At 38.1% G+C, this 13,820-nt stretch overlaps 1 long non-coding RNA gene across 1 annotated transcript in view; it reads right to left on the bottom strand.

Moving 5' to 3' along the window:
• The window catches only part of LOC122879056, a 76,166-nt gene extending 63,799 nt beyond the window's left edge, over positions 1-12,367 (bottom strand). Inside the window, exon 1 of the long non-coding RNA XR_006378620.1 lies at positions 12,085-12,367. This is a non-coding gene — a long non-coding RNA (uncharacterized LOC122879056). The remainder of the gene's footprint in view (positions 1-12,084) is intronic.
• Between the last annotated feature and the right edge of the window lie 1,453 nt (positions 12,368-13,820).

Genomic DNA, 13,820 nt, shown 5'->3' with positions numbered 1-13,820 from the left:
TTATAGAGACTACACTAACCACAAAGAAACCCAGTGGAAACAGAAGTGAGTCAGAGATGATGTATAATTAACACCTGAGATGGAAGGAGGAAAGTCATTGTGAGTGTGCTCTGACGGTGAAAACAGTTCATCAAACAGGACATGTTTAAAAGCGGTCAGCTCTGCAGAAGAGTAAACCACAGTGCATCTATTTGTGTAGTTTATAACTCAAAGTTGCAGATGTACCTGGAGCAGAATGAGCCTTTTACTGTGTAGCGAGCAGCTGTCCGTATGAGGCAGACAGATGTGGTTTCTCAAAAGAAATATAGTGCTTGCAAGAAAACAAACTAATTAGATCATTAGATCATGAGTAGATTGGCAAGATGTTTGACAAGAGATGTAAGAAGAAACAACAGCGATAATGACTCAAATTTCAGTTTTAATTGTTGCAGACATCTCTCAGCAAATGTCTATTTATCCTAAAATGAATTTTACATAAATCCTTAACAATACAATTTGTTTTTGTTTTCATTAAGTATAACTGCAGCTATATGTGTGATAAACGTGGCCACTGAGCAGATAATGAAGATGTGGGTTCTACCTGAAGTTCATCTGCCATGTTCTATTTAATTTATTCAGTTGGTTTTGTTAAATTTGTTTGTAATTTTGCATTGTTTTCCCATCAGTTTGATTTAATTAGCGTTGGGAGAACAGGAAGGTGGTTTACTCAGTGAGCGGCTGGTATACTGGCAGTGTTGGGGGAGTAGTTTGACTAGATGTAATTAAACTGTAAATTTTACAGTCCTCTGGTGGTTGTTCAACTAAATTCCAATTTAAATTGTGTATTGGAAGCATTGTTAACTAATGGAACCACATACAGTTTCTGCCAATGAATAAGGTATTTTTAATGATTTATTCAGCTGATTGATTAGCTAGATGTATATTGTACACTACAGCATACAGTACAAACTGACACTTGAGTGACTCTGTGGGTGATGGATGCTGATGAAGACGGAACTGCAAAAAGGTCATCAGACAGAGGCCAATCCCTCTACTAAAATCAGTAGTTCAAAAATCTTACACAGACAGATATAAGTTGAGTTAAAACCATCTTTTCCATCTTGACCAAAAGTCACCGCGCCTTTGTTAGAGCCCCCAGACTGTGGAACACTGCCTATTGAGATCAGACAGGCTACATCATTAGCGTCTTTTAAATCCCTTCTTAAAACTTTCATTTATAAGGAAGCATTTATGAATATTTAATATGTTTCTGGGTTTTATCGTTCCAATCTTGCAATTTTACATTTTTTTACTTTATTTTATCCCCTGTGTTTTATGATATCTTTTTTTTTTGTTTTTGCTTTTATCTGCTGTTCTTTTACTGTTAATTATTTTGTAACCTAGTTAAGAAAAGTGCTAAATAAATAAAGTTTATTATTATTTTCAAATAGCATGAGTAAAAGAAAGTTTGAAGACAAGTCTGTAGTTGCTCAGATGTGAGATGAGTCTAAATAATAAACAAAAAAATAATAGATAACATGTATCAAATATAAAATTGTCTTGCTGTGTATGTAGGTAAGTGGTGATGCGACTGACAGTTCAGATGTGGTCCACAGTAAAATAAACTTTATATAACTGACAAAAGCAACTGATAAAAGAGGAACGATTCCTATGAATTTTTATTGGACATGCATGGGGGTCATTTTGGACCCACTTATGGAAAACTATAATACAAAAACAATTTTCTTAAAATGTAGAAGAAATTAAAAAAAAAATTGGAATTGGAATTTAAAATGCTGAAATATTTTTGTCATACAAAACAAATCAGAGCATGATCATTTTTGACCCACCTATGCATGTAAGAGTTAACCATTCTTTTCTGAAACTTTTTCACAAAAAATCCAATTAAATTCAATTAAGATAATTAATATTTTCCTTCCACATATAACAAATTTTCAGATTAGTAATATGTCCAAACAGTGGAGGATGTAATTGAAAGGCGAGCCCACCCTGTGATGGACTGGCTTACTGTTACTCCTGAGGACGCCTCACTGATGGGTCGCTCATTGAGCTGCAGAGTAAAAAGGGCTGACGACTGTCTCCAGTATAATTGGACAAATGAATCAATTACATCAATAGCAAATTACAACATTCATAATTGATCCTTGAACAAATGCAGTATAGATCATCCCGGCGTTCGATAGCCATACCACAATATTCATGTTACACTGAGCATATTCAGGATCTAATTAAATCTCAAAGGAGAGGATCAATGTTTGAAGTAGCATGAGAGAACTATTGATCGTACAACCGTAATCTCTTATACCAGTGACTTAGACTGCATGACATGATACAAGCTTTTCTTTGATGAATTTGTTATATCCTCTCCAGAAAATAATATTTACATAGCAGATAGAGACCACAGCAGCAGGAATAAAACAGTAAATCAAATCATTTATGGATAAATGTGTCTGTTTGTCTAGTGCCAATGTGTTTACATGCTTGTGTGCTATCAGGTAATACCTAATCCCCATACCACTGCTCTTACAGCTGTGAAAACAATCTCCCCTTGAATGAAAAGAAAATATCTCCTGAATCTATTGCATCCTTACTGTGAGTTTTCACATAACTTGTATTGACTATGAGACTGCATTTAGGTATTAGACTGGCACTAAGTACAGCACTGAGGCTTTTCAAGAGCCTTCACAGCACTTACTGTACAAAAAGGAATGTCATTGTCAGCATGAGAGTTCACTTGACGAATCAATACCATAGACAGCAGGATAAATGCTAATGTCTGGATGCAAGGACAGAACGTTTCTGCCTGAAACACAGTAGTTATGAGGCTGCTTTCTTGTTCCACTTATCATGATAAAATGTTTGCTATTTTCTTGTAGCCAAAGAAAAACAAAAGCATTTAAATGGCCCAACTTACTTCTAAAGCATGTCTCGTACAATATTCATATTTTTGTGACAAAGCTGCAGAAGTTGATTGCTTTGATGTTTCATTGTTTTCGTATTTTCATATTGCATAAAGTCACAATCTCCACAATTTTGTCCTAGAGAGCAGAAACAACAGAAGCAGTAAAGTTGAAAAAAAGAAAGTTTCAAGTTTCAGGCTGACTGGGAAACTACTTAACAGATAAAAAAGTTGAAATACCCTAATTTTGTGCATTATAGGCTAATTATTTCACCCAAAAAATCATTGCCATAGAACCTAATATCTAAAAAATGCCTGCTTTTGGATAATCTTGACAGAAAGCAAGGGGGGAACGCAGCATCGAACATCTTTCTTGTCCATTATAAATAGTTTGTTTGAGAAAACTTTATTTTGATTATTTACAGTCCATAGCTTATAGGAATTAAATGCATCTCTGGTTTGTTAAGTGTCTTTCCGTCCATCTTCTATTAATATTTACATAGAAATCAACATACTACATTAATTTACAATTTAATACATTTAAATATGTCATTTAAAAGTAACTTAATCACACTAAAACACAAACACACTAGAGTGAAAAGCTGAGATGGCAGATATTGAGATCTGCTAAGCTAGTTAGCTTTTAGCAGGAGTTAGCTGGGGTGTTTTTCATGACTGAATTTAGCTACTACATCATAGTTATGTGAAGTAAACTGAATAACCAAGATGTCGATTCATCAAAATGGATATTTTTCATTTACAGATAAAAATCAATAACTAACTTTAGTTTTGACTCTTACCTTTAGCTTTTAGGCTTACCGTGGCTATCTCACCAGCTAGCTACTGTAACAGTTGATGGCCAAATAAACAGCTAAAGAAAGAAAATAACTCTGTCTCTCTGTTGCAGGCTAGGGCTCTGTTGTTTGGCTAGGTTTTTAGCTCATTTTGTAGTTTAAAAGCTGTTTCACATAATTAAAACATGTTTTAAATAGTAAAACATACAACCAGTTGCCGAATTATTAGGTACACCTAGCTAATACTAATGCAGTCTAATACAAAAGCCCTGAAATAAATCCTGCCTTCATGAGGTTATCATGAGCCGTTTTTGTTTGGACAAGTTTTAGAGGTGTTGATTCAACTTTATGGTTATTTTGGAGGCTGTAGTCTGTGGTGCTGTTAAATTATTTTGTTTCTAATATTATGTCCAACCCATTTATATCAATGAGGGTAGAGTAAGTAATAGAAAGGCCTGTCAATACAATCCAACAGCACCACAAACTGTTATCAGATTCAGGTCTTTGACCAAATATGTAGGGTGTTTTGCCTTTGCAGGGTAGAATAATTACTAAAAAGCATCAAGGTTCATCTCCCACAATGGGCAAAGGTTAAAATCCATTTGCAGCTGAAATATTGGTCATGTCATTTAAAGCCACGCTTCCCTTCCATTCCCCTTTCCGATGCTGACCTTTTTCTACTGTCCACGTCTCAGCGCCGGTGAAGAGTATTTTGGCCACACTCCATCTCTTCCCAAATGAGGCCAACTGAGGAAGTGAATCAATGTGTTTTTCCCCTAGTCATAGGAAACAGCTGTCATGCTGTCGTCTGGTACAGAGCTGCGCTGACTTAATGCCAGAGCCGGCTGGGAGAGTCAGCAGGGAGGAGAGAGCTCCCCCTCTGCATCCGCTGAAACTAAACCCATCACCTGAGCGAATTCCACTTGCCATGCCTCCCAGCTACACTCAAAGCACAGGGATATAAACAAAGAACCAGCTATGCTCCAGCAGGGTACCTTCCTGGCACTCCTGCTGTATTTCAGAATTTCCGTCCTAATGAACCGGGTATCACTTTTACATGTCCTTGGATTATTTTTACCTTCAGTTATGCAAATGTTGAAGGTTATTGTTGCAGGTGAATGATCTGATATGACGAAATGGTGCGAGTCACAGAAGAGGTGGTTGATAATGAAGTAATATGGAGAGATCGAAATGCTTCAAAATAAAAATGAGGTTGAAGATGAGAGGTTTTCCGTGCAAACCTTTAGCATGTGTTTCATTACCAGGACCTGACCTTATCTCCCAGGACCAAACCTTGTCTCCCACAGATACCGCCAGCATGCATAATAGGAGTAGACCCTTTGTGCCAAATGCTGCAGGGTAGAGCCCATAACCTCTCTCCTGGTACAGACGCCCCCCCTTTTCACTTTCAAGCCACAGCTGTACACACAAATATATATCCAGACACTCAGGGATGCAGAAAAGCACACACAGAAAGACACTCATCTCCCCTGTTTTCTATACGTCCTTCATGTTGCTCTTTGCTGTTTTTCCCCCCAGAAGCTGTCTTTTTATGAGTCAGGAGGTGACTGTAACCAGGCTTATATCCTGTCAGAGACAGAAAAGGTTTTATTTTACCAGGAAGCAATAAAAGATAAATGAAATCTCTGTGTTAGTCATGGATATGTATGCATGTCACCAAACCTACTTTAATTGCTTTAATTAAAAAAGGGAGTGTGCATGTGTGTGTATACATGTGACTGATCTCAGTCTGTGCATGTACAGTATGCGTGTGTGTGTGTGTGTGTATGCAGAATACAGGACGAGCATCTGTGCAAAGCTCAGAGACGAGTGGAGGCTTCCTGCTCCATATTCATGTGTTTCCCCATATGTGACCCTCAACTGTAAACAAAGAATTTTAAACATGGATACTCAGAGGCAGCCTAATGAACACATACACATATTACTCACAGTGTAATGAATCAATAGAACTTCCTCTTTCATCAAATATTTATTGAAGTAATATTCCTTAGCCCTTCAAACTGAAACGACCAAGCTGTCTGGAGTTTAACAACAGACCTGTGTGGCCTCAGAGCCGGGCTGAATACAGCAACTCATTACAAGAGAAATATAAATCCTTGACTTAATGAAATATATTAAGTCCATCAATCATGCCTGGCCAGGTGGATCAAATCACTACAAAACTAATATTTAGAGGGAGCACTGTTTCCTTAAACATTTAATTGTAAAGATTTTACAATATCAGTGAAATAAACATTGCAGATGTCTGCCTTAAAATCCTTTTTCCTTTGATATAGATAAATTATTTGAGTCTCAACATCTCCAAATCTGTCACAATGAACGTACAGTCTCATTAATCTATAGAGGATGTGTAAAGAGCCACCTCATGACTATCGTGTACTAGAGACACCAGCAGAGCGTGACGGCATCGTGCGGTAACCCCTGCTGCAACGGTTATGAAGATTAGTAATAGAAAAGCCTGCTGCCCCCCAGAGACCCTTCGTTTCTTTTCCTAGGGCTGAAGCAAACCAGCTGACAGGTTCCTATAGCTGCCTGGAAACCTCTGGAAGGCTCTGAAAGCTAAAACACCTTGAAAAAGTGACGGACCACAGCTGTCTTGGACTCCACACCCCGCCTCGCCACCCATCTGCTGGGACAGACTCTGCGTTTCAAAGCTCTCCACCTGGCTTTCAGTTCGTCCTCACAAAGGCCAGCAAATAGATTCTAGTTAGTGTATGTCAGAAAGCCTGAGCTATACCATGATAGCTGTTGAAAACTGCCTGTCTACCTGCATCTATGTTGGTGAACTTTAATATTAATTTGGCTTTTATTAATTCATTAAACCATTTTGCATATAAACAAACTGCAGAGGTACCCCGTTGCCTTGTCTCAACTTGAGGACAAATAGCTATTGGGCTCCCTCTATTGGCCTTTATGGATCAATCTGCATTCTGTCCAGCAGCAGGTTAAAAGGGTAAAAGGGCCAGTGACTGAGTTTCTAGGCATGTTCCAGACTTTCTGTATGTTAACTTACAATGAGTTTACCCTGAACTATCTCCCATTGGTTTCCCTTGTAACCTCTACAGTTTATGAGTTGGTATGTTAACAGCAAGAGTATGCGTTAAATAAGTGAGTTCACGCCTGAAGATTAAGGCTGCAACTATCGATTATTTTCATTATCATCATCTCTATTAATTGATTAATTGTTTAGTCTATGAACTGTAAAAACATACAAAACAATTTCTCAGAGCCCAAGGTGACCTCTTCAAATGTCTTGTTTTGTTTGACCGACAGTCCAGAACCCAAAGATATTCAATTTACAATCATATAAAAAAAGAGCAAAGCAACGAATCTTCACACTTAAGAAGCTCGAACCAGGCATTTTTGTTTTAAAAAAAAAAAGACTGAAATGATTAATCAGTAACCAAAATAGTTTGCTGATTGATTTTCTGTCGATCAACTAATGGATTAATCAACTAAATGTTTCAGCTCTACTAAATATAATTTCCTCCCGGTCCACAGGGTGCATCCCATCAATGCAATGCACAAGCCATGTCAAAAGTTCTTCAGAAATGTTATTAACCTCCCGTTAAGTGGATAATAAAATCAGGGCAAAAAGCTGTTACATTAGATGCTTCATATAAATGGCCTTTTTTCCAGTATAATAATGAAAATAATATACTGTAAAGACATGCAGGGTGCAACCTCTTTAATCTTATAAACTAATGTTTGTTCGACACGAGCTGGTCTTTGCAATGACTCAGCGCTCAGCTGATTGTATCACCTGAAATGACTGCTGTGTCCTGTTTTAATTAGATAACAACTATCCTCAACAATTTCCTAAGTCATTATTGTTGCCAAGGAACCAACTTCTGAAACACATTCTCCTTGTGATGAATTATTCATGGACTAAAGTAGCAAAGTCCCAATCATCCATCAACATCAGGGGTAAATACATAAACAAAATTATTCACATGAAGTCAGTCCTAAATCTTAGTTTAGTCATTTAGCGTGCAACCTGTAAACACAGGATACTTATTATTCCCGTTTCACAAGAGGTTGGGGAGCAACTAATATGGATTTAGCCAATTTACCTGGGGCTCAAGGAACTCAATTCATTTTCTGGACAAGTACAGGAATGGTAGAGAAGTGGTAGTATTGAATAAGGCTTTTATTGTAAGTCACTTATAAAGTCTGTCATGGCAGAACTCATTGCAGAAAGTTTGTGTATTTGCTGTAGCAGCAGGATCAAACTTTCTAAGTAGGAAAGTGAATCCAGGGTTCAACCAAAAATGCACGAAGCTAACTTGTGCTGCATGTCTATCTCAGAGATGCCTCGTGAAAGACACCTGATTATTTTCCTCAATCTCACATCCCCACAGACTGCAAACACACTATATAAAGCTACACAAGTGTGGTTAACACAGTCCACGGTCTCAAACTGTCACTCCAAACGAGAAGATTATTTGCACTACCTGAAGACCCAAGAGCAAAATTCAAGCAGTTACTTTTAGACCTTGACACAAAATCTATAGAGTCCAAGATTATGAGTAGATTGTATGTCAGGCTGAGTATTTGATCCTTATGACAGGTTACAGAGCCAGTCTGCATCCGGGACTGAGAAAAATTGGTTTCTTTAATTCTCTCGAGCATGTGAAACACCTGGATGAACAAACTGATATGAGTACACATTCAGGGCAACCACGTTCATGTCAGGCCAGGAGATTAAACAACACCCGCAATAGAGTCTTGCATCCCAAACAAAATGGTTTGGTGCTCTGTCAACAGCATGCCGGCCACTGGAGGGGCCACTAACATTTCAGATGGGATATATGATAACCCCCAACATCCATCCTCTCAAATATTTATGAGATATGAATGAGGGGGGAACCAAAGGGAAAAGAAGCGTGGAGACATGTTTGTAGACTTCATAAATAATTGGACTTGGAAAGGTTACATTTAGCATCAGCTGGACAGAGAAAGATATATAAATTTGGCTGGGGCACATTTGTAACCACAACCATGACGACACCAACGATATTTATACTGATGTACGTGTCTTTATGCTCTCTCACACACTTGCACAACATAATTACACACATATTTACATGTATTTTGGGACAGGAGTATACAATTGCAGATTATGCCAAACCTAGCAGATGTAGCTTATGTAGGCTATATGTTTTTCTACATGAGTTCTTTCTTAAACGAAATTACAGCATGCAACATGTTATTTCTGTGGCAATAAGTACACTTTATTAAATTACAGTATGTGCACTGATGATGAAATTAATACTAAAATACATATTAAAAAAATGCTAAAATAATTTTAAAAACCACATAATAATAAATACATACATTCGTGAATTATTATATAATGCATCTGAGATGGTGTAATTTCTGAGTTAATTATTTCACTATATTCTGAGCACTGAGAGAAGTCACATGGGAACCTTTTGCTCAACTAGCTTCATTTATAAGTAGCTCAAACCTGGCTCATTAATCTGTTGAAATTATTCAGTGGTGCGTGCCTCATTAATACAAAAAAGATGACTGCATTCACTTTATTTACAGGGTAGCAGCTCACCACTTAACACTATTTCCAGAGGTACCATACTGTATTTTATCATGGCAAACACTATATCTTTTCAAAAATGCTGCCTCTCTCTTCTTCTGTGCGGTCATGTTTGTTTGCTTGTTTATGGGTCATATTATCAATCAAGCTGATCCAACAAGTTAGCAAAATTCACTTTGGAAACAAAATGATAGAAAGAAAATTTTGAGCAGCCTTTAGTCTATAAGATGACTGTTTAATTAGACTCTATGGGAGGGATGACAAAGGGACCCATCTCCAACACCTTTCTTTGTTTGATCTTTCTTGCCAGGATTCTTTTAAAAGAAATGGAAAGGCAGGAGCTGATGGAGCGATTCCTTTAATGAGTTACGTTGGGGCTGTTGTCTCTCCATTTAATTAGACAATTATGCAGCCTCCTACAGAAGAGAGAACATTCGGGGTCACAGGGGAGGGGGCAGGCGATGCCACAATGCCACCCCGTCACACACAGAAGTAAAGAGGCTAAATCACAGGTGAGTCCCTCTGGGGCGAGCACAGACCCGGCTCTCCATTTGGGAGCCATTATATGCTTATCCTATTTAAATTCAGTTCAACTGTCTTTGTCCATCTTCATCCTGTTTTTGATTAGGCTGGTAATTACCATTCCACAAAGACACTGGCAGACACCAACACCAACATTGCTACAGTCCGATGGTAATGCTAAATGGCCTTTCGTTTTTTTTTAACTCTTCAGCCGATGTCGAAAACAAAAGAAGCTGCTATAGGATGACTGCTGAACCTTCTGCCAAGTAAACAGAGTATTTGAAGCTGCAGCAAGACTTCATTCCACCAGTACCTCATTTTGCACCAGAGAACTGTAATTAAGGATTCACTGCCATCTGGTATCCATGCTTGTCTCTGCCCATTCTTCACCAGTGCCAAAACAGGCTCCAGTTTCTTCCATGGTGAATTGCTTTAACCTCATGTCTGCTGTCCCAGTGGACGTGTCACTACACTACACGCTCAGACAGGCAAAACCAAAAGCACAGCGCAGTAAGATATACAAGTGAGGGGAATGTTGAGGTAGCACAGATCCACTTCTAAAGAGGGGCCATAACTCACATAGATGAATGGTCGGAAATCTCAGCAGATGATGAGACAAAATTCATTTTGGTGATGTATGGGACACTTCTCGGAGCAGTATTATTTGCACATATGTCAGCACAACTGAATGTCCGCAATTTCCTGTTTGGTATATTTCTACTCTATAGAGATAAGCAGAGATCAAGGGATCAACATCACACTGAAACTAAATTATTACTGTGATATACCTGACATTATATTTATATATACTTGACATTTTGGGAAATATGCTTACCTAATTTCTTGCCCAGAGTTATATGAGAAGATCAATACCACTCTTATACTCATATCTATCTGTTACATGGTTGGCTGGTTAGCTTACCCTGCTGTAAGGACTGAACAGCTATCCAAAGGTTAAAAAAAAAATACACCTACAGTACAGGTACCTATAAAACTCTAAAATCGAATAGCAACACAGCCTTACTACTACTACTACTACTACTACTACTACTAAGCTAAGCTGCTGGCTGTAGCCTTACATTTACCAGACAGACATGAGAGTGGTATCCATCTCATCTAACTCCCGCAAATAAGCATATTTACAAAAAATGTCAAACTATTCCTTCAAGGACCACAGAGCTGTACAAACGTATTTACAGTGTATGTCCTTCCTTTGTAAATTAGACAGTATTATTAAGAAAGTGATAAAAATCACACAAAGCTCTTTAGAGTCTAGAAATCTGCTGCATCTTTAAATTACATCTATGTGCACAGTCTCAGAAAATCCCAGCTGTAGCTTCCCAGTTGACCATAAATCATCATCACATATTCATATGCAATTCAGAAAATGAGCAACATCTCCCAGGGAAGTAGTCGCCCAGCAGAGAGCCTGACTGTACATCATTTCTCACTGCTACCAGTGTAGTTAAGAGAATAGCAGACAAAGGGAGAGAAAACACTGTCCCGCACAATATCCCAGCATGAAAAACACTCATTCTGTGATGACTGGAAGCTGCTCTGTGAGACAATTAATCCATCATTACTGCTGGTTCACCCCTTGTTCAGGCTCAAGACTGATGGTAGTGTACAATCTCTGTACGGCCTATCCGTAAGTGAGCACCTACAGGCTGTGTGGATCTGCTTAGGTTAAAACATACTGTAGGGAATTTGCTCCATGTGCCAGAGCTCGGGCCAGCTGCCACAAAAGACACATATTTAAATAGACACAGTGTGGTGGTGGTGGTATCACTTAGCTGGAGCATTAGAGTGGCACTAGACGGGAAAAGATACATCATGCACCCATTCAGCAGCTGCTTTAATAAATAGTCGCAGAAGTAAGAATGAAGAGATTAAGCAACATGACACCGGGTGGTGTTTCATTTTAAAGATGGGTCTCTCCAATCACTTCTATTAAAAGGATTATAACATCTAGTGGGTGTGTGAGAGGCATTGTACTGTAAGAACGTATTGTTCAGGGTGAGTTTGAGATCATGTTCAACCTTCATTTGAAAATTTGAACAAAGGAGATACTTGAAGCAGAAACTGGCAAGGCAATCTTTACCCAAACAGGAGGCCAAGTGGACAATAAAACCTTATTAAGAGTCCAGAGAGGAGAGGTTTATAATGTTCCACTTAACCTCCTACGCCCTTCAATTGATATAAAAACTGTAAGCAACTACAGGTTTGTCAGTCTGTCTGGCTGTAACACTTTCCTAAGATAGACAGTAGACAGAGATTTTAAAAGACCAACTTACTTTTGGAGGACAATCTGGATGCAAGCCTCTCCCACAGGCAATAGAAGGGAAAACAATCTGTTCCATACTCAGGTGTTGGTTGATGTTTTTCCAAGCAATGATCTGTCAAATTAAGTCTGCTTTGTCTTTTATATCTATATCTATATATAGCATCTCAACATATCTAAACAAGACTGTGTTGTGTTGCAAAATGCCACTATAACTGAGAAACTACTCCAATAAGAGCAGTAGTGCAGCCACACATTGAGCACACTAGCAGCTACTGGCTAACTGTAATGTATGGTGGCTGGTGAGGGTCAGTCTGAGTTTCCTGATTTTCTAATTGGGATTCATAACACCATGTGGAGGCCAGCAGAAATCCAGAATAGAGTTCATACATGTGTGACCATGATTCACTGTAAAAACTAATAATGTTTAAACCATTTGAGCTCAACTATTTCCCTTAAATGTGACTTAAAATGACATCATAGCTGTTGGGTTAAAGCTGAAATCAGCAACCATAATCTTGAGTAGTCTTGTGTTTCTGAAATGCCACTGAAGACGTGTTTAAAATGTTCAGCGGTGGATGTGGATTTCCTGTTTTTTAGACACTGCATTTGGTCGTCTTTGTTTGCTGTGTTTATAAATACCAGTGCTGGATGAAAATGGCTGCTAGAAGCCTGTTTCAAAAAATATATGTCACATTTTCCTTTTTGCAAATTACACAAGGAACAGAATGGCAGACTGCAACTCAAGCGAAAGCAACCAGCTGTAAAGGTTTTACACAGGTAAAAAAAACAACAAAAAACAATCTCCTTCTAGGAGAGAAAGAACTCAAACCACCATCTCAAAACAGTTAGAAACTGACTGTAAGTAGAAATGTTTTTTCATTATATTGTCCGTTCCTTGATGTTTTATTGTAAGTTGTATGTTTTTCATTATATGTTTTATGTATTTTAATATGTTTTATGTGTCCTACTGGATGTTCAAGTCTGTGTGTGTTTGTTCTGTTTTTCAAGTGGCTGCATTTTTCGCTTGGGAACAAAAAAAGTTAAGTTAAAAGGCTGAGAGGTTGAAATGGCCTTTTCCAGCCAATATTTGGTGTATTAAAACGGTGCTTCTCTAGATACAAGTAACAACACTGGCAAAACATGTGCACTAATGACATGAGTGATGCATGTTCCCGCATAGAGTGCATCACACTTCATTCTGTCATTAAAATGAAAGAAATAGTCAGCCCGTGTAGAGTTTTACCTGCCAAAGGCTCTGTGGGGGATTGAAAATGTTAAGTTTTTGGATGCAGCTTAAAGGAGCTAAATTTCACATATTATATATTATATATTTAGTGAAGGACTGTTTAATAAATGCACATACTGTATGAACACAGTTCAAGTAATAAAAACCATTTATTTCTATATGCAATATATTACATAACTACAAAGTGGATGAAATCTAGCACAACAGAGCCAACGCTTTTTCCCAGGTTGGTATTTGTGTCAATCCAGCAGGACCAGTTCCAAATAAAGATTGAGTCCAGTTGGAACCACATGTATTTTAAAAGCAGTTCATCAGTCTCCTCTTAGACAGTACAGTGTTATTATTCCACTCACATATGATTCAAAGATTCATGTCCCACAGGCTTCGTGTTGGCTACTTTGTGTAGTTTTTAGGCATTTATAGCCACACACACACATACACATGCACACACAAGAGCACTTATCCACTGGATTGTTATAATAGTAATCAATAATCAAAAT

The sequence above is a fragment of the Siniperca chuatsi genome, linkage group LG7 (genome assembly GCF_020085105.1).
Source record: "Siniperca chuatsi isolate FFG_IHB_CAS linkage group LG7, ASM2008510v1, whole genome shotgun sequence".
NCBI lineage: Eukaryota > Metazoa > Chordata > Actinopteri > Centrarchiformes > Sinipercidae > Siniperca > Siniperca chuatsi.
Note: the sequence above shows the minus strand (reverse complement) of the source record. Positions and strands in the feature narration are given on the sequence as shown.